Source organism: Lissotriton vulgaris, chromosome 12 (genome assembly GCF_964263255.1).
Source record: "Lissotriton vulgaris chromosome 12, aLisVul1.2, whole genome shotgun sequence".
NCBI lineage: Eukaryota > Metazoa > Chordata > Amphibia > Caudata > Salamandridae > Lissotriton > Lissotriton vulgaris.
The window spans coordinates 784,004,625-784,014,721 of record NC_141700.1 but is presented as its reverse complement, the minus strand read 5'-3'; the positions used below and the strand labels follow the sequence as shown (position 1 = coordinate 784,014,721).

General features: G+C 44.0%; 1 protein-coding gene across 1 annotated transcript in view; it reads right to left on the bottom strand.

The window, feature by feature from the left end:
• Nucleotides 1-8,696: 8,696 nt before the first annotated feature.
• Nucleotides 8,697-10,097, bottom strand: part of LOC147678712 (phospholipid scramblase 3-like) — a 119,318-nt gene continuing 117,917 nt past the window's right edge. The window contains exon 9 of the mRNA XM_086946166.1: nt 8,697-10,017. The gene's annotated coding sequence lies outside the window, so the exon portion shown is untranslated. The remainder of the gene's footprint in view (nt 10,018-10,097) is intronic.

Genomic DNA, 10,097 nt, shown 5'->3' with positions numbered 1-10,097 from the left:
ACAGCAGCAGCAGAGCGGGAATCTGGTGGTGGACACTGCAACCTGCAAGACAGGATTCCCAACGAGGAGTCAAACCGAGCAGCAAGGCCAGGTTTAAGAGGAAGACCCACCTCAGGCCCTCTCCCAGCTTCTTGATAGGGCCGGACGCACAGCCCTATAAGGAGCTGGGTCAGTACTTGCACCTGCTCCTCGTCTGCTTCAGGGATGCACTGATGTGCACCCTAACAGCTGTATTTTAGCAGAAATACTGTGGTGTCTGAGGCATGCACAGGAAGTCTGTTAAATAAAAGGTGTTTTTCCTGTGTGATGGAATTCTAGTTGAACAACGCCCCTCAGACATGTACAATCCATGCATCCAAATACAGAGTGTTGTATTTGGAGCTGAGTAGCCAAAATATTAAAATTAAAATATCGACATACAGTAATATCGATGTTTTAATTTCGATGGTACAGAATATCGATGTGCAATAATATCGATGGACAGAATATCGGCTTTAAGGTAAGTAATATCGATGGTTTTAATATCGAAGTTAGTAATATCAATATCAAATATATCAATGTTACTAATATCGAAATTTTGTTTAGTGTTATGTATTTTATTATGTATTTTATATGTTTGTTAAACATGTTTTTTGATGTATGGTTAGAAATTAGTAATTTTGTTTACATTTTGCGTTTTAGTATCAGAGCGGGTTGTGGGTTTATAGGGGAATAGGGTGGGAAGTAATTTAATTAGAATTAATTACTATTAAGTTTTTTTAATATTATTGATTAATAAATAATTGTTAATTAATAATTAATTGGTGATTATTATTAATTAGTTAATGAAATTAATTAGAGTTAATGTATTATTATTTTGTATTTTTTGTTATTGTTAATTAATAATTAATTGGTAATTAATTAATATTAAGTGATTAAATGATAATTACATTTTTTATGTGATTTATTTATGTGTAGTGGGTTGTGTGTTTATAGGGGAATAGGGTGTGAAATAATTAAATTAAATTAATTTTAAGAGATTGTATTTATTGGTATTTATAAATAATGAATTGTTAATTAATTAATTGGTAATTTGTTTCTTAAAATTATTTTATAATATTAAATTATAAATAATTTATTAATAACTATTGTTTATTCTTATTGTAAATTAATTTCTTGTTAATTATTAATTGGTCAATAATTATTAATTGGTAATTAATATTTGTCAATTAGTTAATTTATATTTACATTAATTTATTAGTATTAATTGTTATTATTGATTAATTGATATTTAGACTAATTGTGTTTTTTGTATGTGTAGTGTGTTGTGTGTTGAAGGGGGAGTAGTGTGGTAAGTCATTTTTTGTTATTTAAGTAAATATTAATTATAAAATATTTGGTATTTAGTAATATATTTTTGTAAATAAAATATTACATCTTTTTTTGTATAAAAAAATATGTAATTGGTAAGTATGTTAATATAACCCCTTCGCTATCCTGCGCTTTCCCTACTATTGCACCCTCTGGAGTGGGAATAGTAATTTTTACCCCTACGCTATCCAACGCTTTCCCTACTGTTGCACCCTTTGGATTGGGAATAGTAATTTTTACCCCCACGCTATCCAACGCTTTCCCTACTGTTGCACCCTCTGGAGTGGGAATAGTAATTTTTACCCCTACGCTATCCAGCGCTTTCCCTACTGTTGCACCCTCTGGAGTGGGAATAGTAATTTTTACCCCTAAACTATCCAGCGCTTTCCCTACTGTTTCACCCTCTGGATGGGAATAGTAATTTTTGCCCCTACGCTATGCAACGCTTTCCCTACTGTTGCACCCTCTGGAGTGGGAATAGTAATTTTTACCCCTACGCTATCCAACACTTTCCCTACTGTGACACCCTTTGGAGTGGGAATAGTAATTTTACCCCCTGCTATCCAACGCTTTCCCTACTGTTGCACCCTCTGGAGTCGGAATAGTAATTTTTACCCCTACGCTATCCAACATTTTCCCTACTGTTGCACCCTCTGGAGTTGGAATAGTAATTTTTACGCCTACGCTATCCAACGCTTTCCCTACTGTTGCACTCACTGGAGTGGGAATAGTAATTTTTACCCCTGCGCTATCCAACGCTTTCTCCACTGTTGCACTCACTGGAGTGGGAATAGTAATTTTTACCCCTACGCTATACAACGCTTTCCCTACTGGTGCAATATGTGGTGTAAGTATATATATTAATTTATATGTAGAGTTTGTAATTTATTCTAAATGTATATGTATTAGTTATTATTTTTTTAATATGTTTTAATGTTTATAACTATATTTTTTTTAATTATATGTATTTTTTATTTGTTTTTACATTATTAATAATACATTTAAAAAAACGATATTTTTTACTTCGATATTTTTGTACTACGATATTTTTTTCTCTCAATATTTTTGTACTTACCTTTATGTAGATACAACCTCGATATTTTTGATGGCGATATTTTTGCTTCGATATTTTTGTATGTCTATATTTTGTCTTTCAATATTATGTCATACATCCGTATTTGGAACAACACTTAGACCATCGTTTATGAAAAGGGATGCATCGCTGCAAGAAAACAGTGATGCATCACTTTTCATTTCCTTGCGACACCAATGATGTATCATATTTACAGTATGACTCATCATGTTGCAAAGAGTTACAGATACGTCGGTATTTCTGAGGTATCTGCAGATGCAAAAATGACGCATTGTTAGAGTGTGTCACAAAAGTGACACAACTCCAGCAATGGGTCATTACACATTGGCAAGTCCCATGTTAAATTTGCCTGCGTTAGTCTTACGCCTCCCATGAGACAGGCGTAAGATATTGATGCATTGCCGTCCTAGAAGTGGTGCAGTGAAATCTTATAGATTTCACTGCGTCCCTTCTACGACCCTTTCTTACGTCGGAATGCCCACCTTGCATACATTATACCTGCCGCAGGTATAATGTGGTGCAGGGGTTTACAAAGTGACGCATCTACCTAGAGGCACCACTTTGTAAATATGACTCAAAATGGAGCATTTTTTATGTCGCCTGTACGTCACAAAAAGTGACGCACCGGTGGCCTAAAAGTGACGCAAGGGCCCATAAATAAGCCCTTCTGTGGCTGGGTAGTGCCGCAGCCCCCGCAGCTCTCCACCTCCTCGTCCTGCCATCAGAAACCATCAGAGAGGTGATCGAGAGGACTGATCTGTGCACTGACAGTGTGCATGAAAACATAAAACTGCAGTTTTTACGAATGCTGCTCAGGTAAATCTTTAGCAGCAGAGACAAGGGGCAGAAAGAGGTGCCCCACAGGAGGTAGGGCTGTGCCGTGAAGCCCTTGATGAGGTGCCGTGCTGCCCTGATGCCCATCCTAGAGGTGTTAGACGCCACCCACATGCCCCGTGTCATCAATGGGAGGGTCAACACATTTTTCTTTTCAAATGATTCTTTATTAAAAAAGCAGTTTATACATAATAGTGTCAATTACACACACAAATCTGAATGTAGCTATACATACATATATCGCTTTACACAGCTATAGATATGACAAAGCAGTTGTTGTACAAGTGCCTGCTCCTGGACATTAACATTGATAGCTCAGTACACTTTCATGCCAGTATTACTGTGACAATAACATGTGCTTTGCATATTGTACCTTTCCTTCACTTACGGCCAACCCGACCTCTCCAAGAAACAAGAATGAACAGAGGAATACAGAGGAGTCTACGTGGAGGGGGAGAGGAAATCACATCCAATGTTGCATTCATCAGTGCTCAAGCAAGGCCAGAGTGAAAACATGGAGGCCAATCATTACTCTGTCTTACGGGTACAAGACAGTAGTGCCTCGATGGGGTGCATCTGTCTTACAGGTACAAGATGGTAGTGTCTCGATGAGATGCACAGGTCTTACGGGTACAAGACAGTAGTGCCTTGATGGGATGAACAGGTCTTACGGTTACAAGACAGTAGTGCCTTGATGGGATGAACAGGTCTTACGGGTACAAGACAGTAGTGCCTTGATGGGATGAACAGGTCTTACGGTTACAAGACAGTAGTGCCTTAATGGGATGCACAGGTCTTACGGGTACAAGACAGTAGTGCCTTGATGGGATGAGCAGGTCTTACGGTTACAAGACAGTAGTGCCTTAATGGGATGCACAGGTCTTACGGGTACAAGACAGTAGTGCCTTGATGGGATGCACAGGTCTTACGGGTACAAGACAGTAGTGCCTCTATGGGATGCACAGGTCTTACGGGTACAAGACAGTAGTGCCTCAATGGGATGCAGGGGTCTTACAGATATAAGACAGTAGTGCCTCGATGGGATGCACAAGTCTTACGGATATAAGACAGCAGTGCCTCGATGGGATGCACAAGTCTTACAGGTACAAGACAGTAGTGCCTCAATGGGATGCAGGGGTCTTACAGATATAAGACAGTAGTGCCTCGATGGGATGCATGGATCTTACGGATATAAGACAGTAGTGCCTCAATGGGATGCACAAATCTTACAGATATAAGACAGTAGTGCCTCAATGGGATGCACAAGTCTTACGGATAGAAGACAATAGTGCCTCGATGGGATGCACGGGTCTTACGGATATAAGACAGTAGTGCTTCGATGGGATGCACAGGTCTTACGGATATAAGACAGTGGTGCCTCGATGGGATGCACAAGTCTTACAGGTATAAGATGGTGGTATCTCGATGGGATACACACGTCTTACAGGTACAAGACGGCAGTGCCTCGATGGGATGCACAGGTCTTATGGATATAAGACAGTAGTGCCTCGATGGGATGCATGAGTCTTACGGGTACAAGATGGTAGTGCCTCGATGGGATGCAGGGGTCTTACGGGTACAAGACAGTAGTGCCTCAATGGGATACACAGATGTTACAGGTCTTCCGGGTACAGGATGGTAGCGCCTTGATGGGATGCACAGGTGGTATGGGTCTTACTGGTACTGGATGGCAGTGCCTCAATGGGGCAAATAGTTATTTTTGGGTGTGATGGTGGTATTTATTATGTATTGATCACTGTATAAAAGGACACCAGATCTCTTGATGCTGTGTAGTTGCTTATTGAACCTGCAAATGATTCTCTTCATGTCTATCAGCCATGTGTTGTGTCTGGACAGTAGCCACTTGGCAGAACATTAAGATGCCAACCTTGGCTTTCGCTAGTGACGTAGAGTGTCGGCATGCAAGGTTTTTTTTTTTTAATTATTTTTATTGATTTTCATGAAAAAGCATTTCGTAAAGCCGCCACGCAGAGCGGTATACAGTCAACCACAACAAACAAAGCAATCAGCTGAATGTGATTGATACTATTTGTGCATTCACATACAGAAGACGAGATATCACCCATTGTCTGCAATTCACAGAACAAGGAGTACACCTTACATTATAATTAAGGCTCCCTATTTTTTAGATGTGGATAAAAATGGAAATTGGGTGCTTTTTGAGTGCTTCTAAATACACTTGGCCTTGACTGCCAAGCCAATAACCGTGCTGATTGATAGGTATGGGGGTTAAAAAAAAGAAAGGAATGGGTGTTTGGAGTGGGGGGGGGGGCAAAGTTGTGGGTTAGGGTAGGTTGCTGGGGAGTTTTTATACTGAGCCCATTTCGAGTCTACTCCATCCTTTGCTGCCTATGTAATTGCTACATTGATATTGTTGTGGTGATCTTGGTGTGTGGAGATACCACATTCTTGATGCTCATCTGCTCAATAAAATTGGTTGTGAAAAAAAAAAAGAAAGGAATTTTTGTAAAGAGGCTTAAACAGCAGTAGATACGCACAAGGTTGATTCCCAAATGTGCATATTTTCATGTAAGTGCATTGATTTATCTTCTGCGGGTGTTCATATCACTGAAACCTGGCTGGCATTCAAGCATGACTGCATATTTATTAGTTAAATAAATGTGGAAATATACCAGTTTCAGCTTTATTTTTTTCACAAAACCCATAATAAATATGGATAAATACAGATAAAGTAGACAAAACATAAATATGGATAAATACAGACGGAAATGTCAAAAAAATAAAACCGGGAGCCCTAATTATAATGTCACCTAGTTAGCAGGTGTAGGTTCATGTTGATTATTCGTCAGCAAATGGTGCCATAATGGTTCCCAGATGTCTTTGGGCTTAGAGGACGATGGAAGTTCTTCCGCATACAACTCGGAGGTCTCCTTACAATAAACCATGTCTTTTATCCAGTGGTCAGTGCGCGGGGCTAGGGAACTCTCCCAGGTCAGCGCTATTCGACGTTTTGCTAGTAATAGAGCAATCCGCAAAAACTTCCCCAGGGCGCATTTTACCTGAGGCACGTGGCCTAGTAAACAGACTGCAGGTGGACATTGCAATTGTTGATTGGACATGACCTGTAAACAGAGTATTACTTCTACCCAGAACTTTGCGACAGGTGCAAAATGCCACGCCAAATGCCAAAAGTCTGCGTCAGGTTGGCTACACCTTTTACAATCACTTGTATGTTGGAGGCCACTTTTGTACAGTCTAAGAGGAGTGGGATAGACCCGGTGAATATATTTGAAATGGAGGATTGTGAGATTGCGGTTTGGGGTCAGGTTACCAGTTAGTGTGCAAATGTGTTCCCAGTCTGATGGAGTCAGCGGAGGATCTAATTTGCTATTCCACTGACCCATCTATCATCCCCCTCTCTCGCCAGCTCAGTACGCACCACCTTGTATAAGAGTGTCAGCATGCACGTTGTTGTGTAATTTCTGGGACGTGGAGGTATCTGGAAGCAGAGCCATATTTTCAGAATGGAGGGCACCTATACCCAGTATCGGCCTTCATTCCCCCATGCAGCTGACCCCAATCACTGCACCCTTTCACATTCCCACAGAATATGACTATGTTGCACCCCAGTGGAACACACCGCCAGCACCTAGAGTCAGGGCACAGCTGTGCTGTTCCTGTTTCCATGGGGACCAGTGCCATCACTGTGAATCCGTACAATACCCACATTTAAGTTGTGCTTTCCTCAGCCCTTTCTTTATTTTGATATTTGAGTATGTTATTCCGGTCCTCCTCTGATAATTGAATATTCAACCTCTCCTTCCTCCAATAGACTTTAAGGTTGTGTGCTGTGAGTCTTGAAAGGGTGTGGGCTGTAAGGACCCCATGAAAGCCACAGACCACTCCTTCCTACCTACCTCACGTCAGCAGGTAGTGACGGCTGGCAGAGTTTGTATTTAGTATGGGAGGGCCCTCGTTTTCTTCCTTCATTTCATACTCCATCACCCCAGTCTCTCATCTTTCATATTTATTTTCCTCTCTTTCTTCTCCCCTCCTTTTCATTCCTTCCTACACTCTCTCTGGTCCTCTGTTTTCCTCTCTTCATTCCCCTCACTCACTCTTTTTTCTTCTCTCCTTTATGTGTTTTTCTTTCTCACCATGCTGAGTCCTTTTCTTCCCTTCAGACCCTAATCACAGGGTCCTGTTTGTTCAGCCCCTTTGACAGGTTATTATCTACTGACCCTCTGACTGAGTGCTGCTGAGATCAAAGCTGAAGAGGCAGCAACACGTCATTACTTGCAATGAGACTCAGAAGCCAAGACAGACAATCCCTGTGCAGAAGTCTCTTCCAGTGAGAAGGTAAAGCACAGAAGACAGCAAAGCAACAGTCACTCACACTTCCACGTACAGCACTGGTAGCAGCCTGGCAAACTTTAAGAAACATTCAAATGGGTCCATCACACGCAGGAGTGCAGGCTTCCCTCACACAGAATACCTTCAGGATGGATCACAACAGGCCCAGCACAAGGTCTGCAAGCTTCCTAGACCCCAAAAAGACCAGAGAAGTAACTGTGAAAAGAAACTTGGGAAAAACATGTATGGACAGGATAAGCAATTGTGCCTTCCTGGCTCACAAACAGATACAGCTGTGCTGCCACCTCTAATGCAAGTACAGCATAGAAAGAAGGTGTGCTGCCCCCCCTCAAACAGGTACAGCAAGGAAGGGAGCTGTGCTGCCCCCGCTCAAACAGGTACAGCATGGAAGGGAGCTGTGCTGCCCCCGCTCAAACAGGTACAGCATGGAAGGGAGCTGTGCTGCCACCTCTAATGCAAGTACAGCATAGAAAGAAGGTGTGCTGCCCCCCCTCAAACAGGTACAGCAAGGAAGGGAGCTGTGCTGCCCCCGCTCAAACAGGTACAGCATGGAAGGGAGCTGTGCTGCCACCTCTAATGCAAGTACAGCATAGAAAGAAGGTGTGCTGCCCCCCCTCAAACAGGTACAGCAAGGAAGGGAGCTGTGCTGCCCCCGCTCAAACAGGTACAGCATGGAAGGGAGCTGTGCTGCCCCCGCTCAAACAGGTACAGCATGGAAGGGAGCTGTGCTGCCACCTCTAATGCAAGTACAGCATAGAAAGAAGGTGTGCTGCCCCCCCTCAAACAGGTACAGCAAGGAAGGGAGCTGTGCTGCCCCCGCTCAAACAGGTACAGCATGGAAGGGAGCTGTGCTGCCCCCGCTCAAACAGGTACAGCATGGAAGGGAGCTGTGCTGCCACCTCTAATGCAAGTACAGCATAGAAAGAAGGTGTGCTGCCCCCCCTCAAACAGGTACAGCAAGGAAGGGAGCTGTGCTGCCCCCGCTCAAACAGGTACAGCATGGAAGGGAGCTGTGCTGCCCCCGCTCAAACAGGTACAGCATGGAAGGGAGCTGTGCTGCCACCTCTAATGCAAGTACAGCATAGAAAGAAGGTGTGCTGCCCCCCCTCAAACAGGTACAGCAAGGAAGGGAGCTGTGCTGCCCCCGCTCAAACAGGTACAGCATGGAAGGGAGCTGTGCTGCCCCCGCTCAAACAGGTACAGCATGGAAGGGAGCTGTGCTGCCCCCGCTCAAACAGGTACAGCATGGAAGGGAGCTGTGCTGCCCCCTCTCAAACAGGTACAGCATGGAAGGGAGCTGTGCTGCCACCTCTCAAACAGGTACAGCATGGAAGGGAGCTGTGCTGCCACCTCTCAAACAGATACAGCATGGAAAGGAGCTGTGCTGCCACCTCTCAAACAGGTACAGCATGGAAGGGAGCTGTGCTGCCCCCGCTCAAACAGGTACATCATAGAAAGGAGCTGTGCTGCCACCTCTCAAGGAGGTACAGCACAGCTCCTTTCTAGGCCGCCCTATGCATCCCTATGGCATAGGAAGAGGATTCCTTCATGGCTGGGCCAGAGGGTGGGAAGAGACCCATTTCCAGAGAGACATCGCGGCCGCTAGCCTCCTGCAAGTCCTTGTACCAATTATCATCTTGGTAGGGCTCAGTAGACTCATCACCAGTGTCACAGTCATTACCAGTGTCCGTTCCAAAAACAGAATTCAAAGTGTGTTGTCGCCCTGGTGGAGGTGGTAAATTGAGTGAGGAAAGTGGTGACTTCGGTCAAGGTCCTACCGTCAGCGACCCGGTGAAGGAGAGTACTATTGGCACATCCTCCTCCAGTGTTGATGGAGTTGGCATCGGTGGCCGGGCGGGCATAGGTTGTGGTGCCAGATGCAGGGTCAGGACATTGGCTGGAGGAGAGTTGGCTCAGAGGGCCCAACTGGCACCGAGTGTGCAGCCAGCCCTGTGCACCAGGCGGAATTCAACTTTGGAGGGGCCCCACGCCAGAGGGACTTACCTTTCAGGGCCCACATACTGTCCCCTGAGAGTTTTATCTCACCATGAAGGGGCCACCCTTTTGATCCCCCTCAACTTTATTTATAATTATATTCATTTACAAGGCTTCCTATTTTCCAAGTGGAGCTCTGAGCACATTGTGGCTGAATTCCCCCACCCACATCCCCCCAGAAACCTCACCAGCACCTCAGGGCCTGCAGGGGTGTATGCTGTCCTTGCTGAAGCTTCCCTAACAGAAAGAACAGTTACAAGATAGCAGGAAGCAGCAGCACTGAGCTATCTCTTGAGACGGAGAACAGGTTGAGAACTGGTGTCACCAGCAGCAGTGCCAGCTTTCTTAGCACCAAGAACAGGTACAGTAACAATGGCGGCAGCGCATAGCTCCTTTAACCACCAGGGCAAGCTTTCTTAGCACCAAGAACAGGTACAGTAACAATGGCTGCAGTGCATAGCTCCTTTAA